Source organism: Chiloscyllium plagiosum, unplaced genomic scaffold (assembly GCF_037043375.1).
Source record: "Chiloscyllium plagiosum isolate Xiang-an unplaced genomic scaffold, Cpla_swu_hap1 HiC_scaffold_4, whole genome shotgun sequence".
Lineage (NCBI taxonomy): Eukaryota > Metazoa > Chordata > Chondrichthyes > Orectolobiformes > Hemiscylliidae > Chiloscyllium > Chiloscyllium plagiosum.
In genome coordinates this window covers 106,789,553-106,801,643 of record NW_028270142.1, presented here as the reverse complement: position 1 = coordinate 106,801,643, position 12,091 = coordinate 106,789,553, and the positions used below count along the sequence as shown (strand labels likewise).

Below are 12,091 nucleotides of genomic sequence, written 5' to 3'. Positions count from 1 at the left end.
ACGGATGAGATACTTTGGTTTCAAGGAAAGACTGAAAACATTGGGATTGCTCCCCTTGGCAACAGAAGGCCAAGAGTAAATTTGATAGTCATTTTCAAAACCATGCCAGTTATGACTGGGTAGATAGGGAAAAACTGTTCCAGCTTATAAAATGAACCAAGAATTAGAAGGATAGAGTTTTAAGAGACAACTGCAAGGAAAGAAAGTGAGGTCAGAGATGGCATTTGAGTTTAAATCCTGCGAGCACCAGACACGTTGTATCACATTATCTCCTCCTGCATCACAATGATTCATATCAAAACAGATATGACAGATCACAGAATTTCAATTCTTCAGAATGTAAAAATCAAAGCAAAGCAATCTGTGATACCTTCCTCCAAGAAATCCAACTCTGTGATGGGCAGAATCTGGTAGGATCCTATTCTGGCATTATATGTAAAATTTAATGGTGTTAATATTAATTTATACAAAACGTAATTTACAATATAAATGCACATTTACATTACTCAAATTGAATTGTGAACTCTGAACTGAAACATAAGATCATTGCTGGTAAGAATTCAATCATGGAAGTGGCTTTCAGAAAAAAAATCCTTCACCCCCAAGAAATGAATGACTTCTGGACCAGCTTTATAAAGCATTTAGGAAATGGTGAATTAATGCCTTGGGGAAAATAATCTCTCCCAAGCTTGGATAACTCGGGTTAAATTTCCAAAAATGCATAAAGTACATAAACAATGAGTAAAATATTCATGGAATATATAATTGAAAAGGAGTGTTCAAAATTAATGACCCAAAAATCACTGTGGGGGAGCAAATTTTTCAGAGCTGGCAAAATATATTCCCAGCCCATGAAGCTAAGCAGCGAAGATAATATCATTTACATTATGAATACAGACGTACTGAGTTTAATAGACTAAATATGGTAAACCAGTCAAGGCCAATTTGATTATTTTGGGGTTACAAAGCCTATGATATCAAAGAACAATTTCAGAATTTTCCACAAAGAACATTGAATTAGCAACATGGAAGCAAGAGTAATTCATTTAGCTCAAGGTACCCATCCCTTATAGACCATGGCTTGTCATGTAGCTCAATCCCATCTTTCTTGGATTGCCTATTTCCAGCAAAGCTATTTCTAAAGATGAAATCAATTTCTATCATGTACTTAATGACTAAACGTCCATTGCTCTTTGATGCAGAGGATTCCAGAGACTCACTACCCTGATTAAAGAAACTCCTTCTCATCTCAGTCCTAAATACTTGGTCCCTTCTTCCGAGTCTGTGTCCCCTGGTTGTAGACTATCCACCCAAGGAAAATATCCTTCCTGTATAAGCATTTTCTAAACTTTCATCAGGTATTATCTCCAAAAGATCAGGTGGTAAGCGACTTGTGGAAAAGATATGGATTGACTGGTCTTGCACACTATATTCAACGTAAGAGTCCTCTTTACACCCTGAAAGGCATGATTTATTTGGGTGACTACTACTGAAACAATTGGCCCCCAAGTGGCTTGCTATTTGTCTCAAAAGATTAATGCAGTGATTAAAGAAAAGTTGTAATTGCCTTTTCAGAGCAATCAACAATGGATAATGTATGAATGCAACATTAATACACTGAGAATAAAATAAATACAGCACAGCTAAAATAAACTTAATTATTAAACATTAAACCAACTGCAGCAACTGTTACAGCTTTTAACAATTCTCCCTAACTTAATTCAACTAATGAGACAAATAGATTTGTTGTACCATAATACGGCTTTAGACAGACAGGCAAAATTGACACAAAAACTGACTTCAGTCGCACTTCTAAAAGAAATTTATAATATTTTCTGCAAAATGACCCAAGTGTACAAGCAGACAAAAGTAGAAACTGATCTTGAATTTGTACCCTTTGTTATAAAACCCTCCAGAAATATGTCAATTTGTCTCACGTCTATCATGAAATAGAATAGAATAGTAATTTATTGTCACTTATATTTTTACAAAAGGTAGTGAGAAATGTTAAAGTCACTATACTCTGTGCTATAATAATAACAGAAATCATACTAAAAAAAATTAAGACAGTCTATCTTTGTTCAATTCACGACTCATGGGTTCCAAGGTTGTTTATATGTTTAGATTACAAGAGCAGCGATATAGTCTTTGATCGCAGAATTATTAATGGTAAATGTTTGATCAAAGGCAGTAATATCTTTCCCCACAAGGTTCAACACCATTAGGCTCTCAGTTTGTCTGTGGATTTCAAAGACACTGTTTTAATGTCAATATGTAGCCATTGTGAAAAATTCGATCAAAATTCATGTTATGCATACAAAACTGCATTATGAAAATGAAAGAAAGATTTTTGTGTTGGGTAATTTCTAAAGCTATTTATAAAAGGATTTTTAATACTTCAATCCCATTGTTTTAAACTGTATATTATTAATATATATTAGCATGAATTAATTCAATCAGATGCATTTCCTAGTATTCTTGGTTTTTAATCTGGTATTTTCAATCTTTCACAGGAGTAAAGAGAATGTGGTGTGCACATTCCATGGCTTCCAGTAGCTGATATTCTAATAAAAGGATCATTGTTAATCCTCGACATACCATCTCAGACATATTTACTGGTGCAAGGTTTGGTTTATACAAGGCACTGTCTGCTTGCAGAAATTGCCTTCATTGGCCAGACTGGGAAAAAAGAGCAAATTTCCTTGCCTCAAGTGTTAGGATAAAGCCTCAACTGCAACAATCTCAGCATCTAACAACAACAACAATTTATATATGCATACAAAGAAAGTTATTCACGTGGTTAAAAAACATCAAGCAAATAGTTCACTTCCTCTCAAAATAAATATAAATATACAATGGCATGATAGAAAAGCACAGAATGAGAAGCAAATGAAATTAGTTCACAGATAATGTTGGCCCTCAAGCACTGATTCTGTTGGCACTATAACGTTCCCCCAAGGTCCACACGAGACTAATCTGTATTTCTACCATGCAAACTTGATCTCGTCTTTCCAAGATTCGCGTGCCAAATTTTTTTGGATTACTTTGATCTCAAGTCAAGGTTGAATCATCAGTTCTCTTGAGAATATTTCTTTTGAGTAAACTGGCAACACACTAGAAGGTACAGAGTTACTTGACAGCTTCCCAAACAAATCTGGCATTCCTTTAACATTTTACCATTAAAATCCCATTCTTTAGCACAACATACAACTTGCAAACAACTCCAGGCAGGACAATTCTCAAAAAAGTCTAACTTACCTAGCTACTTTTCAGAGATAAAATCCTAATTTAATCAAACAATTTTCTATTTATGTTTTAATACTGAAACTGCAGATTAAGAAAAACAAATTTTAATGATTGGAAATTCTTCAGAGTAAATCATTGTCCACATCCAATATTGTACTATATATATATTAATTTAATACGAGAGGATCTGTTTCATTAAAAATGTTCATTACTCCTGAGTATTTTTAATACTAAGGCATCAGTTATAACATAAAACCTTGCTGCTTTAGTTATTGGATCATCCAAATCAAAATGGTACTGTCAAAACTATCCAAAGTTAAAAAAGTTACATTCAAATCCTTTAATTTCAATAAAAAGACTACACCGTATGAAGGTATGGTTTTGAAAGGGTTAATTCTGGACATTGCATTAGACTCCAACCAATCCGATGATGTTAAACTGTCTTTGCTGGAAAATTCGAATGTCTAGCTCAAGATTCCTTTTAGGGTCAGGCACGTCAGCTTGACTCCTGACACATCTTCACAATACTGCCAAATTAAACAATATAACATGTAGCTATTGCTGTCATGTAATAAAGTACATCTTGTTGTTAAGACAAATGCCACTAATGTATCAGGCTCTACCCAAGCAAACCAAAAAGGGCCCTTAGATTCAGTAAAGAAACAGTTAGTGACAGCACCTAATAGCTACTAACTTTTGACAAAGAAAGAGGCTCTTGTAGTGTCTCTATCTGAACCAGGAGGTGTGGGTTCAAGTCCTACCTGTGTCACAGGTGTGTAATAACATTTCTGAACAGATTGATTTGAAAATATTTTGATAGAAAAACCAATTACATGTAATAGTGTATTCAACCTAAAATTGAAGATACCAGAACTTGCCATGTAAAAGCACAATTACAAGGAAAAATCAAGAAGTTAAGAAATGACATTGACCGGATGTGCGCACATAATAGGAAAGCAACAGGTAAAGAAATAACGAAATGTATATTCCATCTCTGACATAGGTGGAGTGCAAAGTCCCAAATATAGCAGAGGCAGGAATGGACTCCAGATAATTCAGCTCTGAAAGGCTTGAACTATTATACCCATACATCAAGTTCAAAAAGTTCTCTTTGGAATAACTCCCACTCGATGAGCAGAATTGTCCAAAATGGTACACTTACTCCCTTGGAATGATCCATGTATATTTTTCTGAATTCTCAAGTGTTGGAGTGTTTTTAAATTGAAGGTGGGGCATCCAAACCAGCTCAATACATTGCAATTATAGCTTACTGAAACAAACCTCTTATAAACCAAAGTGAAAATGTACAAAATATAATCAATGTAACCAAATTAACTATGTGGTCAGATCCCGGAATAGTATTTATCCCACTATAATTCTACTATTTCAAACATTGCATAATGTGAGGATTCAAATGAATCTTCATAACCTTGCTGCTTAATAGATAATCAAAGAGCTCCAGTTTTTCTTCATAAGTATATCTTCCACAGAAAGTAATAAGGTTCTCCCATATTTTGTAACCAACTAAATTAGATTCAGACCTTTTTCTATCTCAACTCTTACTTGTCATCTAAATCAACCCTAGACATTAAATGGAAACATGATTTAATTGAAGACACGCAACCTAAATATTCTGAGTTGCAAAATCACTATTCAATTAGTCAAATTTATATAAGTTTGTCTTTGGAAAGTCCATAATAAGAGCATAGTAAAGATACCCGTACTGAACTGTCCTAGAGAGCACATCTAACATTTCATTTTCTGGCAAATCCAAGATGAAAAATGAGAAGCAAAGAAGAAAATAACTGATCCCCACCACAATCCCTTACCTTCCTACCCAGCCCTCAACTTTGAAGTTATTAATGATAGGAATGACATCAAAGTTAATACTTTTGTGGCCTTGCCTCTAACAGTAAGCACTTTCGTTGATTTTGATGTCTTCCCAGAGAATTTCTCAATTAAATTAGGATGACCACGTTTAAACTGAAGTTCTGTGAAACCTGACTATTTCTGGAAATATTTGTTGTTGTTTGGGGAGTATCCAGACCAAAAAAGAAATCAAAATGAGTGCACTGACTTCCAAGATTCAATGTTTCAAATAAAAGTTAGATTGACTTGTGAATTGACATATTTATCCATGGATAAATGTTCGACAGAAATTAGTTGTTCACTCAAGTGAGCAACAGTTTAAGAAAAATGCTGGCCAAGAAGGGCCAGTTGTAAAAGTATGTTTTTGCTCAATGTGGTTGGACAGTCCTTGAAGCCCATGTACACATACCACGTGTTCTCGCAAGCATTTTCTTCTCAACATCACATCATCACATTTTTGGGGGTAGGACTGATGACAGGTGTTCAGTTCTATCCAAAATTGTTCTATCAATGGAATTAACAATCTTAATCTACTCCTCCTCTGATTTACAAGGGCTGCAGTGTAGAACTCACGCATATATTTCAGCAACTCACTAAGAGAATTTTGACAGCACTGCTCATCTACCACCAGCATCACCAAGGACAGGTGCATCAACATCAAACAGCACATTATCACTTTCAATGTCCTGCGTTTCAGACACATATTGGCATTCTATTGGTTGCTGGATCAAATTTCCTGGAAGTTCTAATATCTTGATGAAAGTACCTTCAGGATAGGACTGCAATTATTTAAGGAAAAATAACAGCATTTTCCCCAAATGACTTTGGATGGACATGGTGTCTTAATAGTTAGTACTACTACTTCACAAGACCAGGGACCTGGGTTCAATTCCACCCTTGGGCAACTGTCTGCATGTACTTTACATATTCTGTATCTACATGGATTTTCTCCAGATGTTCTGATCAAAAATGTGCAAGTTAGGTGGATTGACTATTGTAAACGCAGGGTTACAGGGATAAAGGTCAGGATGGTTATGGGTGGGATGGTCTTCAGATAGGAGGGGTGGACTCAATGGGCCAAATGGCCTGCTTTCATACTGTAGGGATCTATGACTGTAGAAAAGTAGCTTTGCCTATACACCCAAAAAAAATCTTTCCCTTTCTTTGTTTTATTTGCATTTATGCTAACTAACTCTTAAATTCAAAAATTCAGTTCAGCTGGCAATATGAACTTCAGAGTTTGAGAGAAGATTTGTAGCTCGGGTGCTCGTTGTTGTGGTTCTGTTCGCCGAGCTGGGAATTTGTGTTGCAGACGTTTTGTCCCCTGTCTAGGTGACATCCTCAGTGCTTGGGAGCCTCCTGTGAAGCGCTTCTGTGATCTTTCCTCCGCCATTTGTAGTGGTTTGAATCTGCCGCTTCCGGTTGTCAGTTCCAGCTGTCCGTTGCAGTGGTCGGTATATTGGGTCCAGGTCGATGTGCTTATTGATTGAATCTGTAGATGAGTGCCATGCCTCTAGGAATTCCCTGGCTGTTCTGTATAGAGAACAGCCAGAGAATTCCTAGAGGCATGGCACTCATCCACAGATTCAATCAATAAGCACATCGACCTGGACCCAATATACCGACCACTGCAACGGACAGCTGGAACTGACAACCGGAAGCGGCAGATTCAAACCACTACAAATGGCGGAGGAAAGATCACAGAAGCGCTTCACAGGAGGCTCCCAAACACTGAGGATGTCACCTAGACAGGGGACAAAACGTCTGCAACACAAATTCCCAGCTCGGCGAACAGAACCACAACAATGAACTTCAGAGGTTAATTTCAACACACAGCAGTTGTAAATAAAAGGTTAATTGCAGCTGATTTTTTAAATTTCATGCTGCTGAAAGATGCTGCATACTACAGCAAGGAAAACAAAATATCAAATTCTAAAATAAAAAGCACAAGATCAAAATTAATTTTCCAGTGCTGCATTTTTAAAATTAAAATTAAATTGCATGTAAATTTATTGACTGAAATTAAATCTACAAAGTTCAGTGATTGTCATTTCATATATCACAGAGGCATTGGATTATTTGCTTTAAAATATAAGCTGTAAAGGAATTACAGAAAATCTTTCCTTTCATATTGTCCCACATCCTCAAATGGTTTAGTTTCACCAAATGTGGACATTTGGTGAATGGTTCAATTTTTTCAAAAACAAAAATGTTTTTTAAAAGGATAGAAAGGTTTAAATAGATAAGCTCTCCATAAAAATGATTTCCTCGTGGTATATTGAATGAAATGAATCTAATAAAAGACAGTAGTATTGACTGATGCCTGGATGGGTGCTCTTCCAGCACCACTGATCCAGAATCTGGTTTCCAGCATCTGCAGTTATTGTTTTTACCTTGATGCCTGGATGGATGTCATGTTGTAGAATGTACTCTGTTGTTGTCCTGCCTGACTCAAGTTCCAACTTCAAGTTTACAGAGCACGAAACAAAAATCAAAGCTGCTACTCCAGTGCAGTATCGGGAGTGCTGCACTGCCAGAGATGCCACAGGGAAAACAATCGACAGGACCATTGTGAAGAAGAGCAAGGGAATTAACCCTGATGTTTTGGGCAATATTTACCCTCAAACACCAGTTTTTCTGATCTTTATCACATTGTTGTTTGAGAGACACTTGAGCGCTCATATTGGCTGCTGCAATTGTACTACATTGCAACAGGAGATTACATTTCAAAAGGTACATAGTAAGGCAAATGGAAATTTGGCCTTTATTTCAAAGGGAATGCAGTAAAAAAACAGTGGTGTTGTTAAAAGTATACAAGTCACCAGTCAAGACCACAGCTGACATACTGTAAACAGTTGTGGGCCCTTTCAAAAATGAAAGATATACTAGCATTGGAAACAGTCCAGAGAAGTTTTACTCAGCCGATACTGGTCAGTAGAGGGACTGTTTTGTGAGGAGAGGTTGAGTGGTTCAGGCTTGTACTCATTGGAAAATAGAAGAATGGAAGACAACCTTATTGAAACATAGAAGATTCTTAAAAGGATTGGATAGGGCAGAGGAGGCAAAGTTATTTTTCCTCAAGGGTGACCCTAGGACCAGAAGGCATAGTCTTAGAATAAGCAGTCAGACCTTTATGATAGAGATGAGGAGGAATTTTTCTCTCAGAGGATAGTGAATCTGTGGAATGCTTCACCACTGAAAGCTGCTGAGGCTGGATCATCAGGTATATTCACAGCTGAGATAGCTGCTTTTGATAAGAGAATCAAGTGTTATGGGGAAAGGCAGGAAACTGAAGTTGAGTATTATGAAATCAACTGTAATCTCAGTGAATGGTAGAGCAGAATTGATGAGCTGAATGACCGAAGTCCACTATGTATAGTCTTATGAAACATGCTTCAAATATCTAGCAGCCTTGAAAAAGAGCTATATTAATGTAAGTCTTTTCCCCGCATTTCATTAGGGATTTTCACCCCCTTAAGTTTACTTTCTCAATTAAAAGAGGCTCATGCAGGGGACAAAACAAACAATAAGCAGCAGAAAAAAAAATGAGAATATTGTATTTCTAAACTTCATTTGAAACAGAAATATTCCCAAGCATTAATTCAGAGATTTAATTTTTTTTTTTAAATGCAAGTTACTTGAGTATCTTCCCTTCGGTAAATTCAAATCAGTGAATCTTTGGAGTATTCACTTTATTAGTTCAAACATCTGTCTTAACCATACTTGAAAGTTTCACTTTTCACCACCATCTCAAAAGATGCAGATCTTAAATCAAGATTTCCCCCAAAAGGCTGAATTTGCTGTAGGCATTTGACAGATATACAAACCAAAGCCACGTTTGAAAGACTTTCCAAAAATCAAGCCTTGGGAAATCTATACTCAAAGTTTACTTGCCTAATACAGATCCTCCCGAGAGAGACTTCCCCCACACAGTCTGGAAAATCAAGACACAGATCAACAAGTTGAGACTTCAGGATTGGTTACTGCTCAATTAATAAGTTAAAATGCTCAATTTATGCGCCATTTGTTCAGAGGCCAGCCTTGGGACATCCAAGTCGGAAAAATCCTGCTCCTGAGTTCCATCAGTGAATCAAACCGCTTGATCAGTTCCTTTGGCTGCAGGGGATCTACTTGTTTCAAGATTACTAAATTGGACACAAAGGACTGCCTTGATTCCAACTGTCCCTGCCAGATTATGCCATTTTGAGATACCTATATGCCCAAGATGCTCACTTACCAATAGACATTAATTGGCCAGAAAACTGACGTGTAGATTTGAGACTTCAATATGTAACATGATGAGCTTCTACCAAGTAGCACATCAGCAATGCAAGATGCACATGTTAACTAGTATTGCTTTCCTCACCCACTTGTACATGAATCACAGCACATTCAATGGCAGTTCCACAGTTCTAAGTGCAGAGGTTGAACACCAGTTGCTTGTCTTTTTGCACTCCAATGTTGGTAAACTTCACAAACCGGATACAGATTTACTACTTTTGTATTTGGTCTTCAAGTGATGCATTCCAGCATTATCAAGTCACAACTTCCCTATTAGTTACAAGCTGGAAATACTCAGCTGAAGTATGGAACATCAGAAACAGGAGTAGACCATTCAGCCCTTCAGTGAGATCCTAGCAGATCTGTTACTTGCAACACTCTTTTCCTGCTCTACCTCTGTATCCATTAATGTTTTTAATATGTAGAAATCTATCAAACCCTCAGTCTTGACCATATTCGGTAATTCAATGTCCACAGCTCTCTCGGCCAAAAAATTCTCATTTCAGAGCTAATTACTCATGACCTGAAACTATTATCCCCTGGTTCTAGATCTTCCAACTAGTTAAACAGGGATGCACTAAGAACACGTGTAATGCAAAGTAGACAGACACAAGACATGATACAGAAAATCTGTCTAAGAAGAAATTTTACACAAGTATATTACCATTTCTGCCAAAAACCCTCAGCAATTTTGTACTAAAATTGTGTCAGACAGAATGCTAGCAGTATTCAAGACAGGTTCAGTCTGATTTGTAACGTGATCAATTTCTGGTGGTCATTCACATTTATTAGAAATTAATTCAGATTTTTTTCTGCTTTATATTAAATTTACGGCAGAGTTCCCGTGGAAAATACATTTATCAGTCAGAACATAAATACATTTACTTCATTCAAAACAAAGTTTTAGGATATTTTTAAACTTTTACATTTAAAAATATTTATCTTACAAGAAGAGGTAGTAATTTTTAAGCAAGTGGAAAAATTATAATTGAAAATTCTTGTGCTATTTCTTAGTGAAAATTACTAAGTGGTAGTACTTATTCAAAGGAAGTCTACAAAGATAAACTGCACTCCTCTACTTTCTAGAATGTGCTGGAAAGATCAAATATATTTTACAGGAATTTTGTTACAAACCATGTTTTAGGAATGTCATACAGTTTTCAAAAATAATAAATTACTGGGCATAGCAATGTTCCCAACACAGTAAAGGTGATATAGGGGTGAATGAGTCAAATGGCCTTTTCTTGTTCAAGTTCCTTCAGTTTTTATGAAATATTTTCAAAGTAGTATATAATATGATCTCTAGTAAACTACAAAACTGAATGGATAATAACGCTACAGTAGTTCAGCACAGTTCTTATTCAGAGATAAAAGACAGAAATCAATTTCATTTAGTGGAATGATTTATATTTAAAGGAGTAACGGGTTCTTCAGTGTCTTTCGAATTATGCAGTTACTGGAATAGCCTGCTGCACAAATTATATTTAGAAGCCGCCAGACTGGCTGACAAATATTCACACTGCGGCAGGTCTATTCTTCGGTGAGCTATGCATAGTTAAATTGTTATTCACGGATCAAAAACAGTTGTTACTGAGAACATCCATGTCAAATATTTTATTTTCCTGTGCAGAAGATACTCAATGCAGGATAGAAATGTTTTTAGTGTTTAAATTTTAAATTTGAACTTCAGGTAATTGTACATATTCCGTTTAGTCGATCTTTGTAATTCTTAGTCGGCAACGTTGAATTTTCCTCTATTCAAAGAGCTTTAAGTCATGCAGAGAGAGCCTAACGCATAACTGAACAATATCCTACACAATGCAGAAAATTACTGACGCAACAACTTGGTTGCAGCAAGTTAACATTTGTAGTGTTGTACATTCCGACAGTCCTGTATTTTAGATAAAACTAGGCGCTAAGAAACCTCAGACGCCATCTAAAGGCTTTGCACAGCAGTCCCAAAAACAGAGCCCACCTGCACTTCCACACACACACACACAGAGACAGCAACTTTGTGCCCAAGTTGTCTCCAGCCCCCACCAAGCTCTCCTTACTTCCGGAGCTCATTACACGCTTCGCTCCTCTTAACAGGTTAGCCTGTGCCTTGATCCTTTCAGTCGGCGACCAGGGGAATTAATTTGATGCAATCTGCTTTCCACAGCCTCAGGCGAAACTACTTCTGTCCTCCCGTTGTACAGGGGGATTAAAGGATGTAACATTCCCTCATGTACTATATACAGCGCTCTCTAAAAGACTCGCCATACTTTCCTATATCGATCCCTTTATTTGGTTCCAATTCACCCAATCGGGCCATAACCAAAAACAATCTGCGGGGTCGGGGAGAGAATAAGGGTCGAAAATTCCGAATATGAGGATAAAGTCTAAACAGGAGGGCAACCCAGACACAGAAAGTTAGTTCATATTCAATCCAAAATGTGATTTATTTTCACACTGGACTTGTAAAGTCTGTTGTCTATCACGACCGCTCAGAAGTTTGAAGCCCGTTTCTTTCAGTAAAGATCGGAAACATGTATGAGGAGAGAGATGAACCGTACCCTTCAGAGAAAGTTACAAAAATGTGCGGTGACGAGTGTCTTCTCTCTCTCACTCACACACAGAGTTATCCCTCGGCGATCCTGCACATCTCCCTCTGACTCCTGCACATCAGGGGGAAGTTCTCCCGCCCCCCCCCCCA

The 12,091-nt window shown here is 37.0% G+C and overlaps 1 protein-coding gene across 1 annotated transcript in view; it reads right to left on the bottom strand.

The window, feature by feature from the left end:
• Positions 1-12,091, bottom strand: part of sdc2 (syndecan 2) — a 90,828-nt gene that overhangs the window by 78,119 nt on the left and 618 nt on the right. The window lies entirely within an intron of this gene.